The sequence below is a fragment of the Setaria italica genome, chromosome IX (genome assembly GCF_000263155.2).
Source record: "Setaria italica strain Yugu1 chromosome IX, Setaria_italica_v2.0, whole genome shotgun sequence".
NCBI lineage: Eukaryota > Viridiplantae > Streptophyta > Magnoliopsida > Poales > Poaceae > Setaria > Setaria italica.
This window is the reverse complement of record NC_028458.1, coordinates 10,616,224-10,628,062: the sequence shown is the minus strand read 5'-3', so window position 1 is coordinate 10,628,062 and position 11,839 is coordinate 10,616,224. Positions and strand designations below refer to the sequence as shown.

The 11,839-nt window shown below is 46.3% G+C and overlaps 1 long non-coding RNA gene and 1 other non-coding gene across 2 annotated transcripts; one reads left to right on the top strand and one right to left on the bottom strand.

The window, feature by feature from the left end:
* Positions 1 to 2,624: 2,624 nt before the first annotated feature.
* Positions 2,625 to 2,698, bottom strand: TRNAV-AAC. The gene has a single exon. It is a non-coding gene; the product is annotated as a tRNA-Val (tRNA).
* A 6,480-nt stretch (positions 2,699 to 9,178) lies between these two features.
* LOC111255739 lies at positions 9,179 to 10,475 on the top strand. Its single transcript, XR_002675646.1, has 2 exons — positions 9,179 to 9,942; positions 10,018 to 10,475. It is a non-coding gene; the product is annotated as an uncharacterized LOC111255739 (long non-coding RNA).
* Positions 10,476 to 11,839: the final 1,364 nt, after the last annotated feature.

Genomic DNA, 11,839 nt, shown 5'->3' with positions numbered 1-11,839 from the left:
CGGGTGCGTGATGACGTTTGTCCTCCGCTTCGAGTTTGGCCTGCTGTTGCTTCTCTTGCTCCAGCCTTTCCTTGCGAGCTGCTGAATGTACGTGCCATACCCATGTAGCCGAGAGTCGCCTGAGAATACTCCACTTCACCGCAGAGCCCATGCCGGCGGGGATCTCGGTGCCCGTGCTCCGAATCACCTGGGGAGCAGTGGTGGTCGCCTCTGAGCGTCAAAAAGGGATCGCAGCCCTCAACCCCCCGGGGATGAAGGGGACTTTCCTAGCAGAAATTTGCACACCCGAGCTCGAGTTCCGAGCTAGGCAGGGGAATCGCGGAGGCCCCAGCAAGATTTCTTCTCGGGGGAGAAAGGGGCGAGGAACAGGCAGTAGAAGTAGAAGAAGAGTCACCGCTGGCAAGTGAGGACCAGTGTGCCGGACTAGGTGGGCATTTATAGCGGGGCCTGCGCCGCCCCTGTCGTCCATCTCTTTTGCGTTCGACGGCCCAGATCCGCTCCGGCGCGGGACGTTCCAACTCTCTCTGACCGGGTTCCCCCATGAGGCGACGTCCGATCCGCTCTGTGTCCACGCGGCAGAAATCGGAGACATGACTGCACGGAAGTCACTTCTGTACAGATTTTTTTCCCCCCGTCCGGTGTGGCTCCACATCACCTGCTCACGGCCTATGCGCGCGACGTGGACTGCCGGGGAGCCGCGCGGGCCCCACCTGTCAGTACTTGCTGCACGGCGCGAATGTCATGTGACCGGCTACTTTTATTGCGAGGGATAGATGGATACGCCGATATGCCATCTGTAATGGCCGTGCCTGCCTGCACACATTCTTCATCCCGTTCGAGGATATACGGTTTGCATTTGCAAGGTAAATTTTTTGCAAGGGAGTTATCTCATGGTTAAAGTGAAAAACAGGCTTATGCAACGTATATTTGATGGATTTGGCGTGGAATTCGTTTCGTATCTCGACAATGCTAGATTTGGCGAATTTAAGGAGAAAAGTGACGGTTAAGCCGGTATATCGGAAACGTCATGCATTGAAACGGATGCAAGGCATGAAAGGACACCGATTGGCGGTTACTTGATAAAAACGTTGTGTATTTTTGAAAATTAGCCTTCGATGAGTTTTGTCGTTTTGTACGAGGTGGAGCGGCTAGTTTCACCTCGTTCATGTATGTACATAGTTTTCTTTTTGGAATGTACCAATGCAAGGATTGATCTGATGGTTAAGAGGGAAAAGACAACGGATGCAATATGTATTGAGGAATGTGGCGCGAAATTCGAATTTTCCATATCACGACAAATGTTAGATCTGGCATATTGAAGGAGAAAAGCGACCGTTGAACCTGTATCAGTGAAGCGTCATCCATAGGAATAGATAAGATGCACGAAACGACAAACACATTAGCGGTTACTTGGTAAAATCGTTGCATGTTTATAAAAAATAGCCTATGAATGAAGAATTTGTTGTTTATATAGGGTGGAGTGGCTAGTCTCATCAATTTAATCACAAAAGGTTTTATTGAGCGTCGACGATTTCCATGTGGTCACATGGAGTTGGATTCGGAAGGAGGAAGTTGTTATGCAAGATGCACCTTAGTGCATGATATATCTCTATGAGACAAAGGCAAATATTGTTGGCGGTTATTTTAATTCATATTTTTTTTAAAAAATCTAAATCAAATCCCTTAGTAAGACTCGGGAGGGCATTGTTGTAGTTGTGGATATAAAACAGTAGGTAGAACTGATGAGTTTCCACTTTCGCTCATCTCTGCTTGTGTTTTAGAAAAGGAAAATATTGACAGACAGGCCGTTGACAGCTAGGCCGTTTAGGCGCGGCCAAGGATAAGGATCCAGAAAAAGGTGGAAAAAGGAATATGCACACAACGTGGAAGGTGTAGGAGCAGCAAGGACTCCATCTAGCAGTGCTGGTGCAAATGTCATGCCCGGTTGATTTATTAATTACAATGGTAGATGGATACGTTGATCTGCAGTCGGTTATACATTCTGGTCATCCCGTTCATATATATACATGCAGCGCGGTTTTGCGCTTGGAAGACATTTTCAATGTAAGGGTGTTGATCTTACGGTTAAGAGAAAAGGCGTTGGATGTATTTATGCAACACACGTCTGATGGATTTGGGTGAAATTTGTTTCTCCCGTGTCATGACAATGCTATAGACTTGGTGAATTTGAGGAGAAAAGTGACCCTCATTAAGCCGGTGCAGGTGAAACTTCATGTATGAAATGACAATTGATGGGTAGTTACTTGATAAAGCCATTGCATATTTACGACAATTGATTGTTTCTCCCGTATCGTGACAATGCTCCTATGTGCATGATATTATATCTATGAGACAAATGTGAACAGTATTTTTGTAGAATATTAATTTGAACTTATAAATTCATAGATCAATTTCTTAACAAGAGTACAGAATAAGTGGAACCGAAGATTTTTCATCTCGCTCGTCTTTTGGAGAGGGGGGGGGGGGGGGGGGGGCAGGGGGATCTTTGCTTGTTGAGTTGAAAATAGAAAATCTTGATCAGGAGAGCCCGAAGGCAGCACAGTCGTTGGCCCAAGTCGTTAAACTGCTGAAGGAGCAAAAAATAAAAAATAAATAAATAAAAGTGGCGTCGCCCGGACTCGAACCGGAGACCTTCAGTGTGTTAGACTGACGTGATAACCAACTACACCACGACACCATGCTAGATTTATCAAGCTTGACACATATAATAATTTTATATTATTCAAATTTCTATCTCAAAAAAGCTGAAATAACCTTTGGTATTTAGTTCATAATCGCATCATGTATATCAAGCAACTATCGTGGCCAAAACATCAAAGTTGCTAATGTTTGTCAATAACTCGGTATATATGTATCTTTTTTTCACTACTAATTAATTAAACACACTAGGACGACAGAGGCGCCCGTGCAGGTCCTCGTTTGTTCATGCAGTTTTCTTTATAAATATATTAACCCGTTCTATCTGCACGACTGCACCGTTGAAGATGTCTTCTGGTATCCTTTAATTTGTATATTTAAATATTAAAACCGACCTTTCTGCGTCACTGAAGATGTGTTCTGGTGGTAATTGATCTTTCGAGACGTGTTTGGTGCTGGGCTCAAATCCACTTCCACATTTTTGTTTCGTCATTTATTATTTCTCCCTACCATGCGCAGGCAGGCCTGCCTAGGCTGGGCCTTAATTTCACACAAGTGGCGGCTCGGCGCCGATCGAGCTGCCTGCCATGGCCATGCTCCACTGTCTTCGCCGTATCCAGCTGCTTTCTCCCCTCGTACCGCACCGGCATGAGGTTTCCTTGAAGCCAGGCGAGTTCGCCGCTTCGTCCTCGCCGTCGCGCACCATCGCCCCTGAGCCGAACACTGTCGCCGCTGCTCTAAAGGTCACCGCGGTCAAAGCCTGCCACAGATAAGCACGCCGTCTTCCACGTCTCCGATTCCTCCGCTTCCCGGCCTTCCCCGTTCGTCGGAACTCACTTTCTCAGAGTTCGGCCATGGCCGACCGCCGGGGGAAGCAGAGCCGAGCACTCCACTCCTGTCTGACTGTCTCTCTGTCTTTCTATCTTCGGCCTAATGCCATATAAGTTGGCCCACAAAGCTTTCTCTAAAAGCTCACTCAGTTGGAAACCAAGCCTAGTCAGTCAGTCAACAAGCTTAGCCCGTTAGCCGTATCTCCTCCCTTTCTATTAGGCCGTTTTATGGACCGGCCATGGGGTCGAAGCTTGGACCACGACGAACTGCATGTTAAGTCAGGCCCACGAAGACAAACAGGTCAAATCTCAACCAGACTAGAAGGCCCATCAAATTTTCCGGCCATGAACCATGGAGAGCAGTCAACTTTCCATAGTACGTTAGTTTCTGAGTCTAGGATTTTTATGATGATCTTTTATACTGGTCCCTATTGTAAGCATATGCTGTTTAAAGTTGCAGTTCACCCCGATGCCCTGGATTCTCATGGACATAAAGCTCCACTGGCTAAGATTCAACTCAAGGATCCGTTTGTTATTATAGGGTCCAATTCATCGCTCTTTCCTATTTCAATACCTATATGTTAAATAATCAATTTCTTGTGTCCTTGTTTTATGCATTTTTTTTCTCTCAACTTAAAAGATCCATTTCGCTGTCCTTTTAGAATTTCTATTGTAATGTTGATATTTTTTTATATTTTTGCGAGGATATTGATATTGTTTATAAATGATCGAGAACTTGAAATATTATTTAGAAGTTAACTCTTATTAATTACTTCCTTTGTGTCATCGATGTTCATTTGTGCCGCTATTTGGAGATAATAGTATAAAAGATATATTTTGCGAGTGAAAAGTAAGCCTAAAGAATCCCTGGCATCGAGTTCGTCCTAAGACCTTGCAAATTATACAGACCGTCTTGGCTTACTATACCCAAACAAACATTTCAAGCTACCCGCAAAAGAGTATATACACGGAAATGAGGAAATGAGTAACCTACGTCTTCCCCATGTCACCAAGATTTCTTTTGTAGAGAGTATATAGCCTATTTGAACTATCAGTCGATTCACTGGTCCAACCACTGCACCACCAGCCTCACCGGTTCCATGAACGATATGGCTTTTCGTTCCAGGCCTACAACACTGAATCTTCTTCTGAATCATTCGTACATTCGTATAAAAGATTAAGGCCCCGTTTGGACGCCTGCTACAAAACCCTCCTCCCGTACGCGGGCTCCTTCAGCGGCAGCATTATTGCCAGGGTCGCCCGCGCCGCCACCGCCGTCGTGGCAGCTCGGCAGCACGGCTTCGCCGACGAGCTCGCCCGCCTGAAGCTCCGCGGGACGGGCGCCGGGCCCCGGGCGGACGAGACGCTGGCCAGCTGCTACGAGGAGGTGGCGTCAAACGACATGGACGACGCCAACGAGACGCTGGGCCGCCTCGACAGGCTTGTCGCCGGCGTGACGAGCAAGGATGAGTTTGATTGGGAAAGCTCTTTGGTTGTTCTGTGGCTCGGCTCCACGTTGGGGGTCATGGAGGACTGCACGGATTGGCTTAACGATGCCGGCAAAGCCGCCGCCTCTTCGCCGGTGGTGAAGGAGGTGATAGCCGGGTGCGCGGCACTATCCCCGTACATTCGTATCGCCCTGCATCTCGCACATGCCATAAAGTTTTGAGGCTATCTAGGTGTTTGTTCAACAAAACTTGTGAGCTGATGACCTGTGCAAATACCGTGGCAAGACTTACACAGTAATAATTTTTCTTTCCATTCTTTTTGTTTCGAGCTGTAAGATACTAGGTAATGACATTGTAGTGCTAAAAAAGCTACCACGTACGTCTACTCTCGTGCAAATACTTAAACAGTACTCCCTACACAATACATTTTCGTTTGTCCTAAGTCAAACTAAGAGTTTGTCCTAAGTCAAACTAAAAGATGACCAAATTTATAGAGAAGGGCACTAACTTCTGATGCATCAAATAAATAAATTATGAAAATACTTTTCATAATAAATCTAATTAATGCTCTTTTCTATAAATCTGGTCAAACCTAGAATGGTTTGACTTAGAACAAACCAAAGTGCCTTATATTTCAGGATGGAGGGAGTAATATTTTTTTCATTCTAATTTTTTTGTTTTGAGCTATAAGAATATATTTGTCATTATCTTAATATTGCAGTGTTAAAAAGCTGCCACGTCCGCTCTCAAAGGCTACAAATTACCACATTATAATGAAAACAGGTAAAGAGCCTACACAATTAATAAATAGTAAGTTCACAATAACAATTATAGAAATTTTGCCAACGAGCAAAATCAAAACAATAAAAAGGTGCCAAATAATACTTTCTATCTCCATTGCAAAATTAAATGGATGGCTAATTAATTGTTGCATTTACGAATGCATTGTGGCGAGGGGAGCGGGGTCATGGTTGATTTTGTCATTGAAAGTGTAATACATCACACATAGTTTTGTCATTGAAAATATAGCCATTTGAAATTTTTAAAAAATTTACCCATACCATTTGTTTTCTCTATAAATGAAGCGGTAGGAGAGCTGCTCGTTATATTAGAAAAACTCGTACCCATACCATTTATCGGTGACAAATCTAAGTACTTGTACATTGGTTAAGGTTTCTAAAATTTGATTACACATGTGACTTATCCATATAAACATAATATATTTGGGAATGGAAGGAATACATATAGACCTGACAATTATGTTAGTTGAGCTGCTAAGATGGAAGTATATGAACCTACTGTACGAGTGATTTGAGGAAAAACATCTGCATTTTATTTTAGGTAGAAAATAACATCTGACAGCAGGCGTACACGATTTGACAGCTTTAAAACGATCCGAGCTCCATCCCGTTCATATCCCTCGCTCCTTGGTTTGCCACAGTTCATAGACAAGACAGCCCATGGCCATGGCAACCATCTCCCTCCGGGCGCTGGTGCAGCCGCGCCGTTGCCGTTGCGACAAGCAGGTCACCGATGGCTCCGGCTCCGGCTCCGGCGCCCGCGCCGTCCTCTCCGGCGGCCACCAGCTTCCTCCCGGCGTCCTGCGCCGCCACGAATGCTCTGGATGCCTGCTACAATCTTCTCCTCCCGTACGTCGACACCTTCCACGGTAACCTCGCCAGGGTCGCGCGCGCTGCCGCCGCCATTGCGGGCGCTCGACAGCGTGACTTTGCCGGTGAGCTCGGCCGCCTGAAGCTCCGTGGCACCGGCGCCGGGAAGGTGGCGGACATGACGCTGGCCGACTGCTTCAACGAGGTATCAACAAGCAATTTATTTGCCAACGAGACGCTGGGCCACATCGACAACCTTGTTGGCCGCCTGGGAAGCAGAGAAGACTTCGATTCGCAGCGGGTTTTGGCCCAGGAGTTGCTTTACTCAACGGAGTCAGGCTTGATGCAGTGCGTAGATTGGTTCCATGGTGCCGGTGAAGCGGACGTCTCGTCGCCGGTGGGGAAGGAGGTCATCGATGGTTGCACAACCGTGTCTGCCTATGTGGATATCGCCCTCATGCTGGTAAATGCCATAAAGTTCTGAGCCTATACACGGCATATGCTATCAAAAGGTTCGCGGATTGGATGTCAAATGACGACACGCTGCCGTCCTGCGCGACGACGGCGTCGACGCGAGCCTCCGCGGCGTGCTGCTGCAGCATCGTCTCAGCCGCGCGGGTGCCGTCGCCGTAGCACGCCACACCTGTCGTTGAGCACATCAATATATATGACATATGAAGTTGATGGTCGATCAGTTTAATTTTGTGCTTCACTTTATGCTACCCTACTACTGCATGCTGGCTGTCAGTGATCCAACCTCCTCTCACACCTATCTATACTCGATCGACGACTGCAAGGCAAATTAAACTCGCTCGCATACGCGGAACCCTTTTTCCCTCACGCAGCAAGGACAAGCAGGAGGGATGGCAACCACCCATGACGACGCGCCGAGCGGGTTCGATCGGCGTCTCGCTCTCTCCTCGCCCACGCCACGAGCTCCAGCAGCGACGATGGGTTTCTTACGTCGCCGGCAACACGTGAATAGGGCCTGGCCGGGAGCCGTGGAGGACCTTCGGCAAGGCTTCCTGACGCCTTATACGGCATCGACGACGGCAAGCCGTGATGAGGATCGGAGAAGAGGGCTAATGGGTAGTGGCGGATACAGAATTTATGAGGGGCCCTCTTTCTTCTTCCTCTTTCTTTTTCTTACTTCCCTTCTCTTCTTCTCTCTCAAACATTATGCAGGGGCTCCACTATCCGAGAGCGGTGGGAGGCTTGAGCCCCGCCCGCCCCACCGCTAGATCCGCCCTGCTAACGGGGAGTGACGTGCTAACCTAGGACGACATCGAACCTGAGCTGGTGAGGAACACGAGGAGAGGAGAAGCATGTTGGTGGTGGCCATGGTTGCACTGGCTGGCCGGCGGTCGGCCGGGCTTGGCTTTTGCTTTGTGGTATTAGTATGAAGAACTACGCTGATCGAGCTAGTACTCCCTTATATCGTGTTGGACGAGCAAGTAGTGTGCAGTGAGGCAAAGCACTTGACATGATGATCGATATGGTCGATGCTTTTCACACGTACATGACATCACATGAGAGCAAGTAGTTGGGTGATGAGGCATAATAAGGTAGCAGCTGGTGCATATTTAGCCATCATGCATCTCTACTTCTTACTGGTCGCTACCAGTGGCTTAGCCGGGCCCCTATCCCCCCCCCCCCCCCCCCCAAGCCATGTGAATTTTCATTGAAAATTTTGAATTTTGAAATGTTTTGAAAACATTAACACTAGTGACCCTCTAACAAGAGAAAAATTCATTTTCTAGCTCCATCACTGATCGTTACCCCGGCCTCCGGCCCGTCGTTTTCCTTTCTCGCGAGGATACCTCTTCTTTTTTTTATTAGCATGACCGTCTCGCACAGTATTTTTTTTCCTGATTTATTTGTTTTCTGCATTCTGGTTTTTTCTTTTGTAATTCTCGTGCTCCTCCTTATATGCATATACATTATTAACTAAGCCGGGTAACTAGGTTTTTTCATATGAGAAAAAGATCATGATTCATGAACGAACAGCCCAATACCATTGCTGGCTGGGAGAACGAAACAAAGCGTATGAACATGACGTGAGGCTGCCAGCTCGAATGCATGCGCGCCCTCCTTGTGTGTTCAGCTTGCATCGATCAACTTGCAAGCATGAATGCATGCGTGGCCTCCTTGTGTGTTGCCAGCTCGAATGCATGCGCGCCCTCCTTGTGTGTTCAGCTTGCATCGATCAACTTGCAAGCATGAATGCATGCGTGGCCACGTGTTACTCTAGCTAGTTAATTATTGCCATCATCTACAGTTATTAATTGCTTAATGCACGTGGAGTAGTCACTCCAAAGTTGCATGCAAATATGCAATGGACGTCTGATGAATCAAACTAACACAACAGGGTTGTCTGGCGAAGAAATATGTAGCTAGTAGTGTTTGCACAAGAGTATATAGATGTAGCTGAACTGCTGAAGACAAGGCAAAACTAAACTACTGGGTGTAAAAGGGAAAAAGATTTGGTGCAGCCAGGCTGGAAACCTCGTCTGGTACAGTCCTGCTCCAGATGCACAGCACGTGAACAGCCGGAGGATCCGACGCTAGCCTGCTTTCCGCCTCCCACGCGTTCCTCGCTCGGCTTGATAGTCGATCGCTCAGCTCCAGGTGCTAATGTCATCCGTGCGGCTCGGCTCCAACACGCGCTGCCGCTCAGGAGCGGTGTCTCCCCTCCGCACCCTCCCACTATCCCCTCCGTTGGCCGCTCCACTCTGGGACCCGCCGTCGGCCGCCCGGCCCTCCTCGCCTGGTTCAGCAGCTTGCGCGCCTGGCCGTCCTTGCCTGGTCCGGCAGCTTGCGTGCCCGGCCGTCCTTGCCTCGCCCGTCCGCAGGGGAGAAGAAGGAGTTGAGATGGGGCAGCCATGTGGTGCGCTGCCAAGACAGGTGCAAGAAGGGCCCACTCTCGGTGTTGCCGAGTGAGTGAGTGAGCTCTCGAATCCGCCGCTGCCGCCGCCGGATCCCATCTCTGCCGTGGCTATGCGCCGGTCTGCCACCGGATCCCGTCCCTCCTCGAGTTCTACCCCTGTCCGCCCATCCCTGCCTTGGCCGCCCTCCTATTCCTCTACCCTGGCCGTCCGTCCGCCGATTCAGTTCCTACCATGGCCAGGTCAATTGTTCAGTTGTTATGCTATACTTGTCACTCAATTGTTTCAGGAATTGTTCAGTTGCTATGCTTGTCACTCAATTTGCAGCAATCTCTGAGACCAGGCCAACAATAACTGTTCTATCTGAAACTCTGCTTAGTGCTTACTGTCAAGCTGATCTGATGCCCAACTTGTAATTCTCCTTCCTTTCATGTTGCAGGAAGTTCTTAAATGGAAAAAAAATATGGTGATGTATAAATTGAAGAAAGACATGGCAGCTCTGATGCAGATGGTAAACCACTCTTCCATGGCGTTGCTGAATGTTTGAGGTAAAGTGAAGTGCTAACTACCTCTTTTCTTTTGCCAGGTGGTTAAATTATCAAGTTTTCTGACACAGTAGCTGGCGAAAGATCAAGTTTGCTGAAATACAAGACTCTTATAAATCAAGCACTGAAGGTTGCACTGCTCTGTGTCTTGAACAATCCAAAGAGCCGTCCACCAATGAGGGTCGTGGTGAAGATGCTGCTGGAAGCCAAGGAAGAGAACAAGCTGATGTTGAAGTTGGCACCTCCGAACATCTGACCTGAAGCAAACCCGTCTAAAGAATAATGAATAAAAGATGTATTTGCTCTTCTTGGATAATGTACTCCATACCAATTGGCATCATATCTAGTTCTGATCGCAGCTAGCTAGTTCTGAAGCATCGCCAAAGCTTGTAACTGTACTAGCCTTTTGCTCTGAATGAAAAGTGCTGGTTGCTACCAATCTGTCCTATGGCAAAGATTTGGTGTTCATAAATTGCTGAATGAAAACCACATTCCTGAATGAACTCTCTTGCAACTATCCTTAGATGTGAAAAGGCACAGATTTTATCCAATTATTGTAGCAATCACATTGTCAAACAAGAAAGAATGCTGTCCATAAAATTAAACTACCAATACTGAAATGCTCGGTTGCAGCCATATTCTCAAATAATATAAATGAGTTACATGTCATACATAGATAACAAATATATGGTCCCAACACAGCACAAATGAAAATAAAATTCTGTGTAACACAGTAAGGTCACTTGTTTTCTTGAGTTAGCACTCCATCAAAATTTAATTTCTTAACAGCGAGCTGTAATGTTGCAGCTTGATCAACTCCAAGTAATAGATTTGTATATCCTCCTTGGATATACGGAGAACCAACAGTAGAGAAATTGCTATCATCAATGGTACAATAGTTAAGATCCTGAATGACAGAATATGAAATTGTTTATAAAAAGTTGCATGTAAGCAAATCAAATATGAAAAGTGAATATAGTCCAAGTCATATGACTTATGATAAATTGCTCTTAGTCAACACCTTCATATCCTTCATATCTATTATTTGCTGCATTTATTGAATCTTGTCCTATATTCAAACATATGAAGTTAACTATACACGCATAAAAAAAAGGAAAACATGCTAGAATTACCTTTCTCTCTACCACTTTTCTTTTTCTTCCCTTTATTCTTTTCAAGGGAGATTGTTCCTAGTTTACTCTTTGGGCCTTTTACCACCCGAAGAATTCTAAATGATATTTTACCTCTGAATGTGTCTGTAGCACAGTCAAAGTTAGTCATGTTGAAGCCTTCTCCCCTTTTTCTAAAGGAAATTGTCACACATATAATTCAAACATATCAGATTAGGCATATTGCGGGACGGTAATAATAATTGATAGAACTAGTTAGATTTTAATAAGAATGAAGCTTTCAAAACATAAATGCCATCGTTTGATCCAATGTAATGAGTGGAAAGATACTTGCAAAGTTATAGCTACGGAGATAGCTTTGTTCGTGATGTGAGTAGCTTAGTGACTTACTGTCTTTGAAATGTTGAAAAGCAACCCTAGCAGCATTCAACTCTGCTTGCTTCTTAGTGTTCCCTGGCTCTCCATGAAAAGTTGTACCTTAAATTTTGATAGTTGATATGAAGGCAGCAGAAGTTGTAGCGTAGACAGGCAAGGGAAAGCCTTCTTTCTAAACCAGTTCTTGTAGAAGATTCTTATAAGATACTGATGGAACCTGTAAAAGGTAGAATGAGTAAGACTCCCATATACTTCCACGCCAATTGATGGTTGGAATAGGAGCACCCCCTCCTCTTCCCCTCCTCCCATGACCTCTCCCTCTTGCGGATGCCATAGTTCTTACTCGGGCTTAGTGGCG